The sequence below is a fragment of the Etheostoma spectabile genome, chromosome 5, assembly GCF_008692095.1.
Source record: "Etheostoma spectabile isolate EspeVRDwgs_2016 chromosome 5, UIUC_Espe_1.0, whole genome shotgun sequence".
Taxonomy (NCBI): Eukaryota; Metazoa; Chordata; class Actinopteri; order Perciformes; family Percidae; genus Etheostoma; species Etheostoma spectabile.
In genome coordinates, this window is record NC_045737.1 from 18,811,086 (window position 1) to 18,827,227 (window position 16,142).

The following is a 16,142-nucleotide window of genomic DNA, read 5'->3' on the forward strand; positions in this document are numbered from 1 at the left end:
AGGATTTTAAATTCAATCCTGGATTTTACAGGAAGCCAATGCAGAGAAGCTAATAAAGGAGAAATATGATCTCTTTTCTTAGTTCTTGTCAGAACACGTGCTTCAGCATTCTAGATCAGCTGGAGAGCCTTGGGGGACTTGAGCAACTTGATAGTAAGGAATTACAGTTGTCCAGCCTAAAAGTAACAAATGCATGGACTAGTTTTTCAGCATTGTTTTAAAACAGAATATTCCTAATTTTGGCAATGTTATGAAGATGAAAAAAGGCTGCTCTTGAGGTTTTGTTTTAGATGGGTGTTAAAGGATATACCCTGATCAATAAATCTGATTTCTGACAGTAGTGCTTTAGATCTAGAATCTTTAGATAATGAAGTTCGGAGGTGTTTAGAGCCCAGCCCAATAACTTCAGTTTTGTTTGAGTTTAACATCCGAAAATTGTAGGTCATCCAGGACTTTATATCTTTAATGCATGCTTGAAGTTTAGCCAACTTACTGGTGTCAGGCTTGATTGACAAGTATAATTGGGTGTCATCCGCATAAAAGTGAAAGTTAATTGAGTGTTTCCTAATAATATTGCCAAGAAGAAGCATATATAAGGAGAAAAGAATTGATCCAAGCACTGAGACTTGTGGAACACCATGGCTAACTTTAGCGTACTTGGAGGATTTATTGTTAACATTAACACATTGAGATCAATCACAGAAACAGGACTTAAAGCAGCTTAGTGCAATTCCTTTAATGCCAACTAAAGGTTCCAATCTCTATAACAGGATGGTATGGTCAATGGTGTTGAATGCAGCACTAAAATCTAATAAGACAAGTAGGGAGACAAGTCCTTTGTCAAGAGCAGTTAGAAGGTTGTCAGTCATTTTCACCAGCGCCGTCTCTATGCTATGACTGAAAGTCCTCAAATAAACTATTGCTATGTAGAAAATAACAGAACTAATTTGCCACTACCTTCTCAAGGATCTTGGAGAGAAAGGGAAGGTTAGATATGTAGGTCTATAGTTTGCTAGGACTTTAGGGTCAAGGGTGGGTTTTTTCAGAGGAGGTTTTATCACAGCTACATTAAATGACTGCAGTACATAACCTGTTAATAGAGACATATTGATCATATCTAGTAATGTAGTGTTAACCACGGGTAATGCTTCTTTAAGTAGCCTCGTTGGGATGGGGTCTAAGAGACAGGTAGATGGATTAGCGGAAGAGACTGTTAACGTTAATTGTTGAAGGTCAATAGGATAAAAGAAGTTCATGTATATGTCAGGTCTTGTCGTTCTTTCTAGTAGTTTTCCAAAAGGTGATGAATTAAATCTCTAATTGTTTTTAATTTTATCATAATATTTATTCATCAAGCTCATGAAGTCGTTGATACTCAAAGTTATTGGAATAGATGGCTCAATAGAGCTGTGACTATCTGTCAGCCTGGTTACAGTGCTGAAAAGAAACCTTGGGTTGTTCTTATTTTCTTTTATTAGTCATAAGTAATAGTCTGATCTGGCATTTCTGAGGGCCTTCCTATAGGTTTTCAGACTGTCTTGCCAATCTAAACGAGATTCTTCTTTTTTGTTTGGTGGAATGCCATTTACTTTCAAGTTTTCGCAAGATTTGTTTTAATTTGCAAGTTTGTGAGTTATACCAAGGTGCTTCATCATCTTCTTTTTGCAAGGAACAACAGAGTCTAAAGTCATCCGTAGGCAGGTTGTAGCACCGTCGACAAATTTTTAAATTTGGGAGGGAATAAAGCTAACATAAAGGTCCTTTGTTATTTTAAAGCTTGACATTGAGTTAAATGTTGTTGGAATATCTTCCTTAAATTTAGCTATAGCACTGGGAGATAAACATCTAGTGTAGAAGCTTTTACCTAATTTAGTATAGTCGGGTAGTAGGAATTTGAAAGTTATCAAAAATTGGTCTGATAATACCGGATTCTGCGGAAATATTATTAAATCCTCAATTTCAGTGCCATATGCCAGCACAAGGCTGAGGGTGTGGTTAAAACAGTGTTTGGCCTTATGCCCACTATGACTGAAACCAATTGAATCTAACAATGAGTTGAAAGTTATACTAAGGCTATCATTGTTAACGTCCACATGGATATTAAAATCACCTACAATAAGTACTTTGTCTGATTTAAGGACTACTCATGATAAAAACTCTGAGAATAAAAATAAAAATTCGTAATATGGTCCTGGAGCTTGGTAAAAAACAACAAATATAATTGTCTGTAAAGTTTTCCGTGTTGGATGTTGAAGATTAAGAACAAGGCTTTCAAACAAGTTATAATTTAGTTTAGGTTTAGGATTAATTAACAGGCTTGAATCACATGATCATCTTCTGCTTTCTCTCATCTGTTTCTTCATGTCTTTGTTTAGATCATTCTGTTTGTTTGCCCTTTAAGTTTTGACTTTGCCCATAGTTTTCTCCACTTTTTTTCTCTGTTTGGCCCCATTCTCTTTCATTCATTCTCTCCCTCTTCAGTGTTAACTAATCTCTTTTTTCAAGTCTCATCTTTTTTCTGCCAACCTTGGCATATCCTCCCTTTTTCTCTTTCCCTGCACATTTTAGTCTTTCTTGAGGCTCTTGATAAATTTACTGACACCTAGACATAGGTACCATAGTGGCTGGGACATGATTTACATACCTGCCAGCGCATTCTTTTTAGCCAATAAACTAAAAAGGATATCTACTAGGGGGAAGATCAGAGGGAATTCTACCTTCAAGAGTTGTACAAGTTCAGTTAGTCCTTCAACCAATTTGTTTAAGTGGCCAACAGCGGTAATGCAATGAAAAAAAAACAAAGACTTCCCTCAAAAGAAATGTCTGTAAAACGTAAACTGCAAACAAGCTAAATTACACATTTTTCAGTTGTGAATTTTAATCTGTCAAGGTTTTATTTTCGCAAATTTTGCCCTAAACTATGCAGGACTGAGCAGTAAAGGCCAGATAGTGAAACACTAACATGTGTAGTGGGCAGCATAACACAGAAGCAAACCAGGACCAGGTTATGGCTTATGCGCTGGCTGATTTTTATTTAAATGAAGGGAATCCAGTATCCACGTCTTATAATACATTTATGGATTTTTCTCAGTATCAACACAACTAGACATGGCAAATACAGAGAAAGATACCAGTGGGTGCATGTTAAGAGTATGGAAGAAAAAGCGGCAGAGGCAACAAGCTCTAATCAAAACTTTCCACTATTGATGTAGCTGGGGTGCCAAGAAAGGAGGACCACAACCCAACACCTTCTGCCAGGGAACTAAATCTGTCAAGCAAATGCATGCAAACTCACAATCCTGGTAGATTACTTTGTATTGTGAACACTGTATTTCTACTGTTTACTAAGAACCCTACAAATTTGTAATCAGTTACTCAAACTGGACTTCCTGGATCATATTTAATTGTCTTACCGGTGTCTTAGGGTGTTTTCACACCAACAGCCTTTAGTTCGGTTGAATCAAACTAGAGTTTGGGCAGGTGAGAACGCTACAATTGAACTCTGGTGCGCACCAAAAGCGGACCAAACAAGCATACCTAGACCTGCTTGAAGAGGTGGTCTCCGTACGCTGTCAATCGAACTCTGGAGCGGTTTGTTTGTTGTGGGAAAGTGACCCGTACTTCAACCGTACCGACTATACAAACTCCACAGTCTGAGCTAGTCTCCTGTAGTCAGGTGTGTTTAGCAGTCTGTGTTGCAGCAAACTGTAGCAGCTTGCAGTGTTTCTATCACAGGAATAGACTGCCGTCAAGCTCGTCGTCCTCTCACTTGTATCTTCGTGGTCACCCCAGCTGCTGCCAAAATTGGAGGCAGCGTAGAGCAATGTCTCGTGACCAGAGCGATGTAGTAACGCCCCTAACAAAACAATGTCTGAACATTTTAATGAAATGAGCTGGTTTGACCATGGAGATGCAAGCATTAGTCCAGAAAACACGACCTTGTTCCTGTATTTACTTTCTTGCACCCGCTCCTAGAAACACCTGACTAATAAGAGTAGTGGACGTTCTTGCGTGATTTGTAATGGTGCATTTTGGTACACTTGGATTTTTCCAAGTGTGAAACCAAGCCGAACCAAACCAACCAAGGGCAAATTGCTGCAAGTTTCCAAACTCACAAACTAATTTTGACCAAAGAAAACGAACTACAAGTGTGAAAACGCCCTTTAGTAACATGCCCACCACCAACACAACCCCTTGCATTTATTTTTATGAACGACCACAAACATAAGTGCTATTTCTTTTACGCCTCATCCCTTCATTCCCCCGTTCCAAACCTCTACCTCCTCTGCACCACAGTGTTTGTATATTTGTTCGTTTTGCTCTACTGCTCCCTCTCTATCCGCTAATCTCTCGTTTAAATAAGAGGCATGGGCATGCACAGTGCATACACACACATACTCATCTTTAAACACACACACAAGCACACAAACACACACACTGGCACGCACACACACAGACAAACACTCAGAGACATGCAAGCAAGCGTGACGTACAAACACACAGAGAGGCAGAAGTGAGTAAGTCCCAAATACAAATAAGTGTGGACAGAATGAAACACAGCTACATATTGCAAACAGCTGCCTGTACCTTTCAGGTAAGCCCTGTCAGTTATGCATTTTGACCACTCGAGGGTAGTAGAGGGCTTTGGCTCAGGGATATATTGACCCGCACATATGCGCACACACGCGCACGCACACACACACACACACACACACACACACACACACACACACACACACACACACACACACACACACACACACACATCCATGTACGTGAACATACCCACACGGTTGAACATACCACACTGATTGATACTGGGTGGTGTACAGTCAAGTCCTGGAGCAGTGGCACTCACTCACTGTGTGACCAATCACAAGCCTTTTATGCGCTCAGGCTACTGTAAATGTATATGAAAGGCCCGGACATTGTTTGGGTGTGAAATTTTGTCTCTGAGTCAAAACATGATGTGTAGTGAAGGCATGTGGATTTTTTATTTAGTTCCGCAGTCTCTTTTTCAACTATGGGCGCGGGGAAGCTGGCTATTCAGAGGCCTTCCATAACCAAAACAGGTCAATTTATAAAAGATTATTTCACGGAACTAGGATTTTACTTTTCAATAGCATACAGCAGAGGGGGACAGGAATGACAATGGTGGGCAACATGCAGGAGGTGGTGAGGGCTGGTCTTAACCTTTTGACACTGAAAGTATACTTTATGCACACAGAGACGTGCGCACACACATTTTAAATCTTGATCAAGACTGAAAGCTCCTTGGTCCTTCCCTGCAGCTTGATCTTACAGCAAACACAGCAGAAACCAGAGCGCTTGATTTACTTGAATCTCACCAGTAATGCATCTGCGTTGGCAGCTGTTCCAGTCTGCTGAGGTAAATCAAGGGCCCTCTGAACTAGTCCAAATATTTGAAGTTGAAGTGACATTGTTAACACAGACAAACAGATTTGGCTTTTGAGAGAAGAAGGGGAATGGAAACCCTCATTCTAGATATAAATCTATTTCACTGTTTAACTTTGAGGCTCAGCCAGCCAGTTACAAGATCACTCTTGTAATATAAAAAGCAGCAGAGTAGTTCAGGAAGCATGCAAACACATATGGATTATTATGGATATTACAGTGACATGTTTTAAACATTCCTTTCAGACCACCAATTGCCACATTTTGCTCTGTTTCAATCCCAGGACAGTCCACAATTTGCAATTCCAGAAAAGCAAAAACACTAGTCTATCTGATTATATTATTCATCACGGCTGTAATCTTTTAGTATCCAATCAGAAAACACATCACAGATTTTTCCTACTTTAATAATTGCCTTGCTTGGACAATAAAACAAACACGATTCTGCATACAGAATCAATGTAAATTCCAACTGGCCAACAGAGACCTGCAACACAGCAGAAGTGAGGAATAGTAATGAAGCTACAGTAATACACACATGATTTATTTTAAGTTCATCCTTGGTTAAGTTCTATTAGGTACAGGTTGTAGATTATGTAACAAGAAAGCATACAGGCAGGTGGGCAACCATGTTCTAGTTCAACATTATGATGTACCTGCATGACACCTCAATTATGGCCCGAGTGCCAACAGCGGTGAAGGCCCTATTGAAAGTGAAGGAATTATTCTTTCTTTCTTTCTTTCTTTCTTTCTTTCTTTCTCACTTTCTTTTTTTTGGCAAATTAATTGCCTTTTCGAGGGGCTTCACATACTCGTAAACTCACCAAAATTGGCAGTCACATCAAGTCTGGTCTTTGGCTCGCTAGCGCCCCTACAAAACTTCAAAAATGTAGCCCCTGCAGTACGTTTAATTTAGACTAACAAAACTTAGTACACATATAAGGCATTTCAAGACATTCAAGACAAGTCATAGGAGCCATACCGTAAACCCAAACAGGAAGTCTGCCATATTGAATGGAAAGCTCAAAATTAGTGCGATTTTGGTCATTTCCACATGTTGTAATTTAACGAACTCCTCCTAGAGATTTCATCTGATTGACTTCAAATTTGGTTTTTACCATCTTAAGACGTTAAAGATGAGATATTATAACTTTTCATGATTCATAAGAGTCCAACCCTGAGGACATATACAGGCCGGTATTTACTCAAAGTCATAGCGTCACCTAGTGGCAACAGGAAGTAGCCTAAAAGTCAAGGTGCTATACTTTACCAAACTCCTTCTAGAGATTTCATCAGATCAACTTCAAATTCGGTCTGTGATACCTAAAGACGTAAAAGATGAAAAGTTATTAAAATCAAAACTTTTTGTCCAACGGTGTGGGTGTGGCGGCCATTTTGATTATTTATCAATAAACAAAGAAGTTGTTACTTTAGTGTACATTATTCAATTTGACCAGAATTTCTCACGATTGACAATCGTCCAGGCCTGAGAACATTTGTAGGCCAACATTGACTTTTGGTCATAGCACCCCCCGCTGGCAACAGGAAATCAGCCTTATATGACAAACATCATCCGATTTACATGAAACTCATAATGTGTGGACATGGAGCCGCCTCCTATACTTTAACCACGCTCAATTACTCAGGCCATACCTCTCACAAGGTAGACCCTTGTGTGAGGTATTATTGAACTCAACAGAGAGTTCCTTCTTCATTGGTGATTGTTTGGTCCGCCCCCTATGCTTAATAAGTTCCATAAGTTATGACCCGTTTGATGTAGAGTCTTATTTGAAGTATCAATGAACTCAGCAGAGACTTCCTTTTTTAAAGGTAAAGGTTAGCCTTGACCCCTATGCTTTGGCTACGTCCCCTTTCACAGCTAATGAACTGTATGATGTAGAGTTTTGTGTGAGATAGCATTGAACTCACCAGAGAGTTCCCTTTTTTTTGGTGATGGTTTACAGTGTCTGAGTGCCGCAAATGCACGATTGAAAGGAGCATATTTAGTATTTACAAACTTTTACAATTTTAAAGAAACTTGAATCAATGGCCAATGAATGCATGTACATAAACAGTGACCAACATGCAATTAGACAACCCCCCCTGGCCTTGATTGGTGCATCTGAACAGGGAGCTTTGGATTTTTGCAAATCACACTACAGGCTGTAGACGGTGCCAGAGGCCAGATTCTTTTTCAAATTACCTACTTCATGAGGTTCTACTCGACCATAGGGTCAGTTTCAGCAAATATGACAGAAAGTTAGTTTTATGAGTCCTACCTACTGCACCTTTAAGAGCAACAATGGTAGTGAATAGTATAAAAGGTCAAAAATACGCATAGGGCGGTTGGTTGGGGTGGTGGATGGGACAAACAACACAGGACTTTTCACCCAGGAGACCGAGATTTGTGTCCCGCGTGTCACCAAAAAAACTGTTGTTTTCTTCTTTTACTAAACCCAACTATCCCGTTCTTCTTTTCCTGAACCCAACTGTCCCATTTTTCTTTTCCTAAACCCAAATGTATCCCATTCTTCTTTTCCTAAACCCAACTGTTCCTTTCTTGTATCACATGTCATGGAAACACACCTTTCTATAAGCCCACCCAAGACCTTTTCTTTAACCTAACTGCATCAAATGTGATGCCAATTATCCGGACCAAGCACATTTAGGTGTGGCGCTAAAGGAGACTTTTAGCATCAGTAACAATGCCAAAGGCATCTGACCAAACGTCTGTATTTTACGTGATGGTAGTGAGAATGTGTTTTTACTATGTTGTACTGCTGGACAGATTCTGTAATTTTTCAAAATAATAGTAGGGCAATGTTAGCAACCATAACTTAAAAGGAGTGGCGTCAAATTTTCAATTTTTGTGACTCTTTACAGCCCAGAAAAAATGCAGCTTTGACTTCCTCTATAATGTCACTGACTTTGTTGCTGACATTGTTTACACTTTTAACACCTTTTTGAAATCCCAGATGTTCCGACCGGCTGTCCACAAAAGGCTCAAAGTAGTAACTTCTTATGAGAAGTGTTGGATTAACTATTTATTGGGTTATAAGATGATGGTAAAATTGGAATAACATTTTCAAACATTTTCACATATTTCCTTTGAAACATGAAACATTTTTTAATATTTAACAAAGTTGTGAAACAATTCATATTTGTAGCTTTACTGAAGTGAAGCAGATTGTAATTTTTTTTGTTAAAAGTAGGAAACATTGCTCCTCCTTTCTTTTGTCCACCTATTTCCAGACCATAGCTGTCTACATTTCCTCTTTCTCCACGGGTGTGTGTGTACTTTATTTTGGTATGTGTGTGTGCGTGTGTGTGTGTGTGTGTGTGTGTGTGTGTGTGTGTGTGTGTGTGTGGGGTGTGTGTGTGTTTTGTGTGTGTGTGTGTGTGTGGTGTGTGTGTGTGTGTGTGTGTGTGTGTATGTGTGGACGCATGTGCATGTGTGTGTGTGCGAGCGCATATACAAGCTAAGGGGCCTTGTGCTGAAGTGGTAATGGACATAGGTGTGATTAACACATACCACATGGGCTGATAGTGTTAGCCACAATGCTACCACTCTCTCTAGTGTGTGTGAATGAAACAGAATGAAGTGGAGAGTGTGACAAAGGACAAAGTGTGTGAGAGAGAGAGAGAGAGAGAGAGAGAGAGAGAGAGCGAGAGAGAGAGAGAGAGAGAGAGAGAGAGTGTGTGAGTGAGTGAGTGAGTGAGTGAGTGAGTGAGTGAGTGTTATCCAAGCTGTCACCAAGCCTCCAGACATCTGACTGTGCCGAGAGAACAGTCTTGACCTGGAACAATTAATTCATCCACAAACTCCTCTCAAGAAATCTAAAATTCTTTAAAATGCATTATTTTATTTTGATAGGGTGTGTTATCTCTAAATAATTTTAATCAAGGCGCAAAGGTCATTCTTGATCTTGGACAACAACTGTTGAACCAAACAGTCTCACCTAAAGGTCCATTTAGTACTGAAGGTGTTCTGGAGCTTTCAATTATTTAACATGATCATTTTGAGTTGAGTTTTTGAGTTTGTTGTGGAAATGTATGTAAAAGAATTCTGTGCATTTTAAGAAAAAAACTGGAAATTAAAAATGGAAATGTGAGGCAACAGTCAAACTCCATCCACTGCTGAATAACAAGTGGTAATAGAAACTTTTATAACAGCTACTAAATAGATCTCGAGGCAAGATTGTTGTGTAGAAAACTAATGTCAATGTTTTATTTCAGTTTCAATAGTTCCATAGTTTAAGTCATTGGTTTATGTGTCAATAAAATTTATCCTAGACTGATTGGTCATTGATTGATTGATTTAAAAAAATCTGACAGAGTTAGCCTGAACTTATCACACAATTCATACTTTTACCTAAATATTCTCACAACTCATCACATATGCAGATGTATGGCGTCAGGTTTATGTCATATCTCGCGAGCGCCTATAACATCCATTTCCAATCCATATTACTCTAACGAGCAAATTGCATCATTTCACACATGTAGATATTACTCTTCGGGCACCAATTCAACAATCGAGAGTGGTAAAGGCAGCTGTGAGCATGAAACAAAACATAAGGAGACAACAAAGTGTCTCCCCTGTGCTTTCTGACCACGGTGGGAAAAGCTGTAGCAGGGAAAGTTAACACTCTTCTTGATTTCATGTTATTTATAGAGGAGTACCCGAAAATGAGTATGAGGAAATGCAATGCCATGGCGCTTGCAAGATATGACATAATCGTGATGCCATACGGATGCATTATCATTTCCATGTGCACCTACATTAAACCACTTACTGTTACTTGAGACTAACTGGTGATTGCACTGCACCAGAATACATTTTAAAAGTTACCTCCACAACTCAGATCACATTAATTTGAAGTGCCCAAGGCTCCAAACTCATTAAGCCTTGGGAAAGTTCTCTCATTGAAGCAGAAAGACATGTGGAGAAGACATAAAACAGTCGGGTAAACACAACTTTGAATCTCTCTCGCTGCATAACTAACTGTCAGTTGCTCTCCATCATCATAACTGCTTACTAATTCACCCAATTTTTCCCCCACTCCCTGTAGCAATGTGCAACTCGCGAGTGATTAGTTCATTTGCAACTAATCTCTTTCACGAATGGGGTCATTAGGAGTATTGTGAGTGATGTTATGTTACTCAGGCGCCACTAGATGCCAGGATGTGGTGAATGGCTGTTGGAATTTGGACATTAAGTTGCTTTTGATGACTAAGACTACTGAAGAGGCACGGTTTCTCATCTAGTGGTCTTAGTAGTAGAAGCTCTGATCCAATCGTCTGTTAAGCCGCTGGATGAAGTGAATAATAAAGTTTCATTCCTCTTAAAAAATGTTTTGTTAGATTTATCAAAAAAGTCCATAAAAGTCCTGTAAAAGAGCAAACAACATTTTCATCACTACCATCATGCCTTTCTTATACTGACTTTTAACTGTAAAGTGTCAGAAAAAAAGGAAAAAAATTGATCTTTTCTGTCTATCCACCAATCATAGAGCTAATGTCCCGCATCCTGGCGACGGGATCCAATCAGAGCACACAATCAGTCAGTCACTGAGCTGCAACACTATGGAGACAGGTTGGAAAGAGATGTATGCACTTACGCCCACCAACTAAAGCTCAGATTACACTTGTAGTGTCAAGTAATGTGTGTGTGATTCTGACACAACCCAGTTAATAAACAGTTAATTAACTGGGGTGTTTTTTGTTCAGTCTACATTCAGTAAGGGTTTTGGTGCAAGTACAGAATTATTGATACAATTTAAAACAGTGTCCATATCTTAAATCCTGGTAAAGAAGCCGACATTTCAGTAATGAGATAAGGAATGAATTTACTTGATTTATTTTTGAAATGCGTGAAGCATTCAGTTTCAAGATGAGTTCTGAGAAAAACTTAAAATGAAGTCTGAGCTAAACTCATTTAAGATAGACAATTAGTGAAGTCCTGTGAAGGTTGGAGGGGACGAGGGTTGATCATTATCTTCAGTTTAGTAAAAACATTTATTTGTTGTTTGAGAAGGAACTATTTGCTTTGGTACAGCATTCTCCATTGGCTACCAATTCAAAACCATGCCAACGTGTGTATGTTTTTTGCGCTATTATAAGAATCTGCATGGGTCCAAGTACTAGTGAAAATATGGAGTTCCATTGATTAGGCATAAGCATGCGGAATGGATTTGATGATGAATCACTGACACAGTCAAACTTTAAAAAGGAACTTTGACTGGCTAAATTGCACCCTAAACCAATAGCAAAGCAGTTTTTGTGGATGAACCCCCTTAGTGGTCCAAGACTGAGGAGATGGTAATTGTTGCTTTGCCTAACTAACTCGTATTGCTTCTGCAGGCGAGGCATTTGCGTATGTCTGACTGCAGCACCCCTCAGCGAAAATATGTTCTTGCATGCATGCATGTTCCTGTAGTGTTGCAGAACTGTGTTTAGAACTAGAAAATGCATTTCCTGCAGAAAATGCATGGGAATGCTGAATAGCTGAATAGCTAAAGCTAAACTTGATGAATAGCCTAAATCTGTATGTACTGATATCAACTTTATGTGGCTAAACTTAAAAATGTGAGCATATCAGCAATTTTAAAAAGTGCTTTGCTCTGCGTTTCACCAGAAATGGGCACGATGTTTAACATGGCAGATAATAGAAGAAGATTTGGAACTGTTGTCATTTGAAAGCTGGATGAGGCAAAAGTATAAGTAATTTCATAGGAATGAGCACATTGGCTGAATTGTTGACATGAGAGCAAGTTATAGTGAAAGAACTAAGATGATTTCTTTTTAAGCTCACACTCTAGTGACATCACCACACCCTCTAGGTCTTACAATACACACTCATAATCTCAGAAAAATGTTAAAATGTGCAGTACACTAAACTTAAATAGTGTTTTTACAAAAACTGTAAAAAATATCAAATATAGAGCCGGATAGCAGAATACTTTGTGAACATTTAAAAGTTTGAATCATGTCTGTAGGTGAAAGTATGAAGGAGCTGAACATTTGAAGGATTTGAAGCTTGCTTTCATTGACTTTAATGTTAAAATAAAATGTTTAAAAGCTTAATACAAAAAAAAGTTAAAGAAGTCCCATCATCTGCTGAAAGAGCTGAACATTTTAAAAGTTTTTAAATAGCATTTTAAAACGGTTTAAATAGCTGAACGTATGCTGAAGATAGGGAAGACCAAAAAACATACGGAATAAAAATAACAAAAAAACAAATAACAATAAATCTCAGCAGGCTGTGAGAAATTTGGCTCCCCAACTTTGTTCCTGAGTGCCACAACCATCTGAAGCAAGTCCCGGCTGTATTAAACATGGATGATTTTTTTCGACAGGATACAGATTGTGTTGCTGGCCGACTACATAACGGTATATTTCACCTGTACCCTGGAATCTGGATGAATTAAAGCTAAGCTACATTAATAATGTAAAGTTTTCTTTCATGTTTTCTCTCGCCCCTTCTTTTTCTCTTGTGGGCTCTGGCTTTGATTTTTAAAAAGAAATTCCCATTTTAGTAATATAACAAATGGGCAAATGCTTTTTTGTGTTTTTAGTAGGGGCAGAAATAAAGAGAAAGACAACAAAAACATACTACAACACACAAAATGGAAGCTAATGAGCACAAAGCAGGATGGTAAAGAGCCACTGAAAGAGGCATGATGTGGAGTTTGTTGTGGTTGCTTGTTTACTGTACAAAATATTTCTAATGTGCAACAAGCCAGAAGTGGCAGAGGCGTTGTTCTGTCACAACCAACAGAGGCTATGGTCACAACCCTATAAAAGGTTGCTTTTCAGCTAAAAAAAACTAAACAATATTTGCTTTTGATAGCCACAGTGCACACAGACTGGCCTGTCGAACTGGGCAAAGTCCTCCAAAATAATGGAGTAATAATAGGTACGTACTTAAAAGGGCCTTCCAAAGCAACCACGCATTTTCTGATCTGGTGCCCAAATTGATTGCCCGAATTCTAGACAGCATAAGGGGCATTTTGCAAGATGCTTTACAGGGTTATAATAATGTCCCACTACTTCTGCCTTGGCCTCAGGGACACAAAAGTCATGATATGCATGGCCACAAGAGGTTAATGTTTCTTGGCAATCTAGTTCACAGCTTCTCAAATCACCTTTGCCACCAATTTAGCTAGGTGTGTCCTAGTCGTGTGTTTATGGTTTGATTTTTCTTCTCCTTTCAGAAGGAGTGCCATTAAAGTAACAGATGTCAGTCACAGATATTTCCACACAGTGCCGTATTTGATTTGAATACTACAAATTTGATTTGTTTGGAGTATACTGTCAGCCTTACTGTTTTATGATGCAATTTCTCTCTCTGTCTTGCTTTTTCTTCCTCCCTCTCTCTCTCCCCCACATCTTTCTCCTCTCCCCCACAGTGAGCTCATGTGACTGGAATTGTTTTAATTCTTTGTTTGGACAGTGAGGCTTATAAAGACTTATAACCAGAAGCTGGGGGTTTGTTGTTTGCCTCACATCTTTTGATGGGAAATCCATACTGTTATACAAATGGGTCAACAATGAATAAAGCTAACTTCGGCCTCCTGTCCAAATGCCACAGTACGGCTGTTTAATAGTGGGCTTGAGTGTTAAGTTCTCATACAGTTTGCTACTTTTTCATCTTAAATCATTCTTGTAAGTTTTGATTTAACAGTAAAATCTCTAGGCATATTATACTGTAGATTTACAGTCTCCTTTAACTGCATGCTTATGTCACTCTGTTGCTAAACTGTTTCATCTAAAAGAGAAACTGCCTAGAAAATATAACTTTCGCTCTGTTTTAAATTTATTAGAGCTGAAGTTACTAGCTACTACAAGATTCTACTGTAGCTTTTTATATCAGAGTAAACTACTCCACAAAAGGAGGAATGTAGACAGTTTGTAGACAGGTGTTGATGGTAAAACATTTCTTTTGAATAAACTGTTAGAACATATTGACCTTTTAGCAAACAAGCTAATGAGCTTGCTAACTGGCAGTTAGTCAACTGACAGTTGGAAAGCTTTTTAAGCCTCTTTTCCACCTCTTCAATAACTCTTTATTAAATTAAATGGTGTACAATACAGATAATATGAACAAGAGGTCAAAGAACTGTGGCATGATCTCAACTGGCCTATTAGCTGCTAGCCCGCCAGCTACAATCATTCACCAAGTCCAGTTCAAAATCACCAAGCCTGTTAAACCAGATATTTAGCAAATAGACACACAGATCTATGCATATTGCTGTGCTACATTTTGGGGCTTTTACAGGATAGTTAAAGACAACAACTTGCAGTACCATATGTATCATACTAAATGATGGTTCAGAGGGAGAAAGAGAGTGAAAGGAAGAATAACTAAAATAATAACAAATTGCATGAGGCTTTCCAGACTGATGCTGCCCTGCAATCAGATAGTCGCTGCAATCGGACAGTTGCTGCAATCACACACTTGAGCAAGTGAGACCAAAGTGTGTTTGTTGTTGTCTACATGTTTGTGAGTGAGTGTATTTGCGTCCATATCCGAGCTGGTCCCATTCAGTGGTTTGTCATTATGTCATCACATAGCAGTAGGCCACATGCATGTCCAAATCAATGCTGAAGTCACAATACTGCTGCCTCTCCTCTCATCTATCTATCTATCTATCTATCTATCTATCTATCTATCTATCCATCCATCCACCCATCATGCTGAAGCTATTGTAATACAGGCTGTCACATCGTTCTTGTGCTTATAAAAGAAACTGTCAACTGCCCTAGTGAAACGCTAACGTAAACAGGAGTGGACAGATTGGTATGTGTTTGTGTATGTCTGCTAGTTGTACACACCCGACAGGCAGACAGAGCAGACTGAAACGCTACTGAAGCCCTATAACTAAGATGGACGCCCCTGGACTGCACACAATACCCACTCACCACACCAGAGAAGAAATATACAGACTAGAGGGGAAGAATAAAAAGGACTACTGTTTTCAAAAATGTCCCCGTAAGTCTCCTTTACCCCTTTCTGTTTGTCCTGCTCATCATTCCCAGAGGCAATGTGAAGAAATCTGAGAAGCAGTGCTGGAAAGTAACTAGGTACATTTACTCAGTACTGTACTAATGTGGAATATGAGGTATTTGTACTTTACTTTACTTTACCATTTTCTGCTACTTTATACTTCTACTGCACTGCATTTCAGTCAAATGTGGAGTGCATGACCTTTATTGGCAACAGAATATTTCTACACCGTGGTATTATTATTTTTCCTCAAAGTTAAAATCTCAAAGATCTCGTTTCGTTCTCTTTGGCAGCATCTATGGCAATTATCAGTAATTGCAGGTGTGTTTTTGGATCTCACGTTCACTTGTTTTTGAAGTTTCATTGTCTGTAGTAATTTCTGTTTTCTTTGTTTAATAATAATTAAAATTTAATAATTTATACTGTTTATTGAGCCCCAGTGGGGAAATTACAATTTACACTCTGTTTGTAAGTAATCCCTACACACAGGGGTACAGTGCCTTGCTCAAGGGCTCCTGGCAGTGCCCAGGAAGTGAAGTGGCATCTCTCGAGCTACCGATCCACACTCTGTACTTTGGTCCGTACGGGAACTTGAACCGACAACCTTCCAGTTCCCAACCCAACTCTCTACCAACTGAACTACTGCCACCCTCATAATATGACATAATAACCATTTATTCACGAACAATAGCAGAGGGGGAAAAACAGTACACTGCTA

General features: G+C 39.0%; 1 long non-coding RNA gene across 1 annotated transcript in view; it reads left to right on the top strand.

Annotated features, from left to right (window-relative positions):
• Positions 1–12,440, top strand: part of LOC116689005 (uncharacterized) — a 16,749-nt gene extending 4,309 nt beyond the window's left edge. Inside the window, exons 2-3 of the long non-coding RNA XR_004331905.1 lie at positions 10,666–10,670; positions 12,360–12,440. This is a non-coding gene — a long non-coding RNA (uncharacterized LOC116689005). The remainder of the gene's footprint in view (positions 1–10,665; positions 10,671–12,359) is intronic.
• Positions 12,441–16,142: the final 3,702 nt, after the last annotated feature.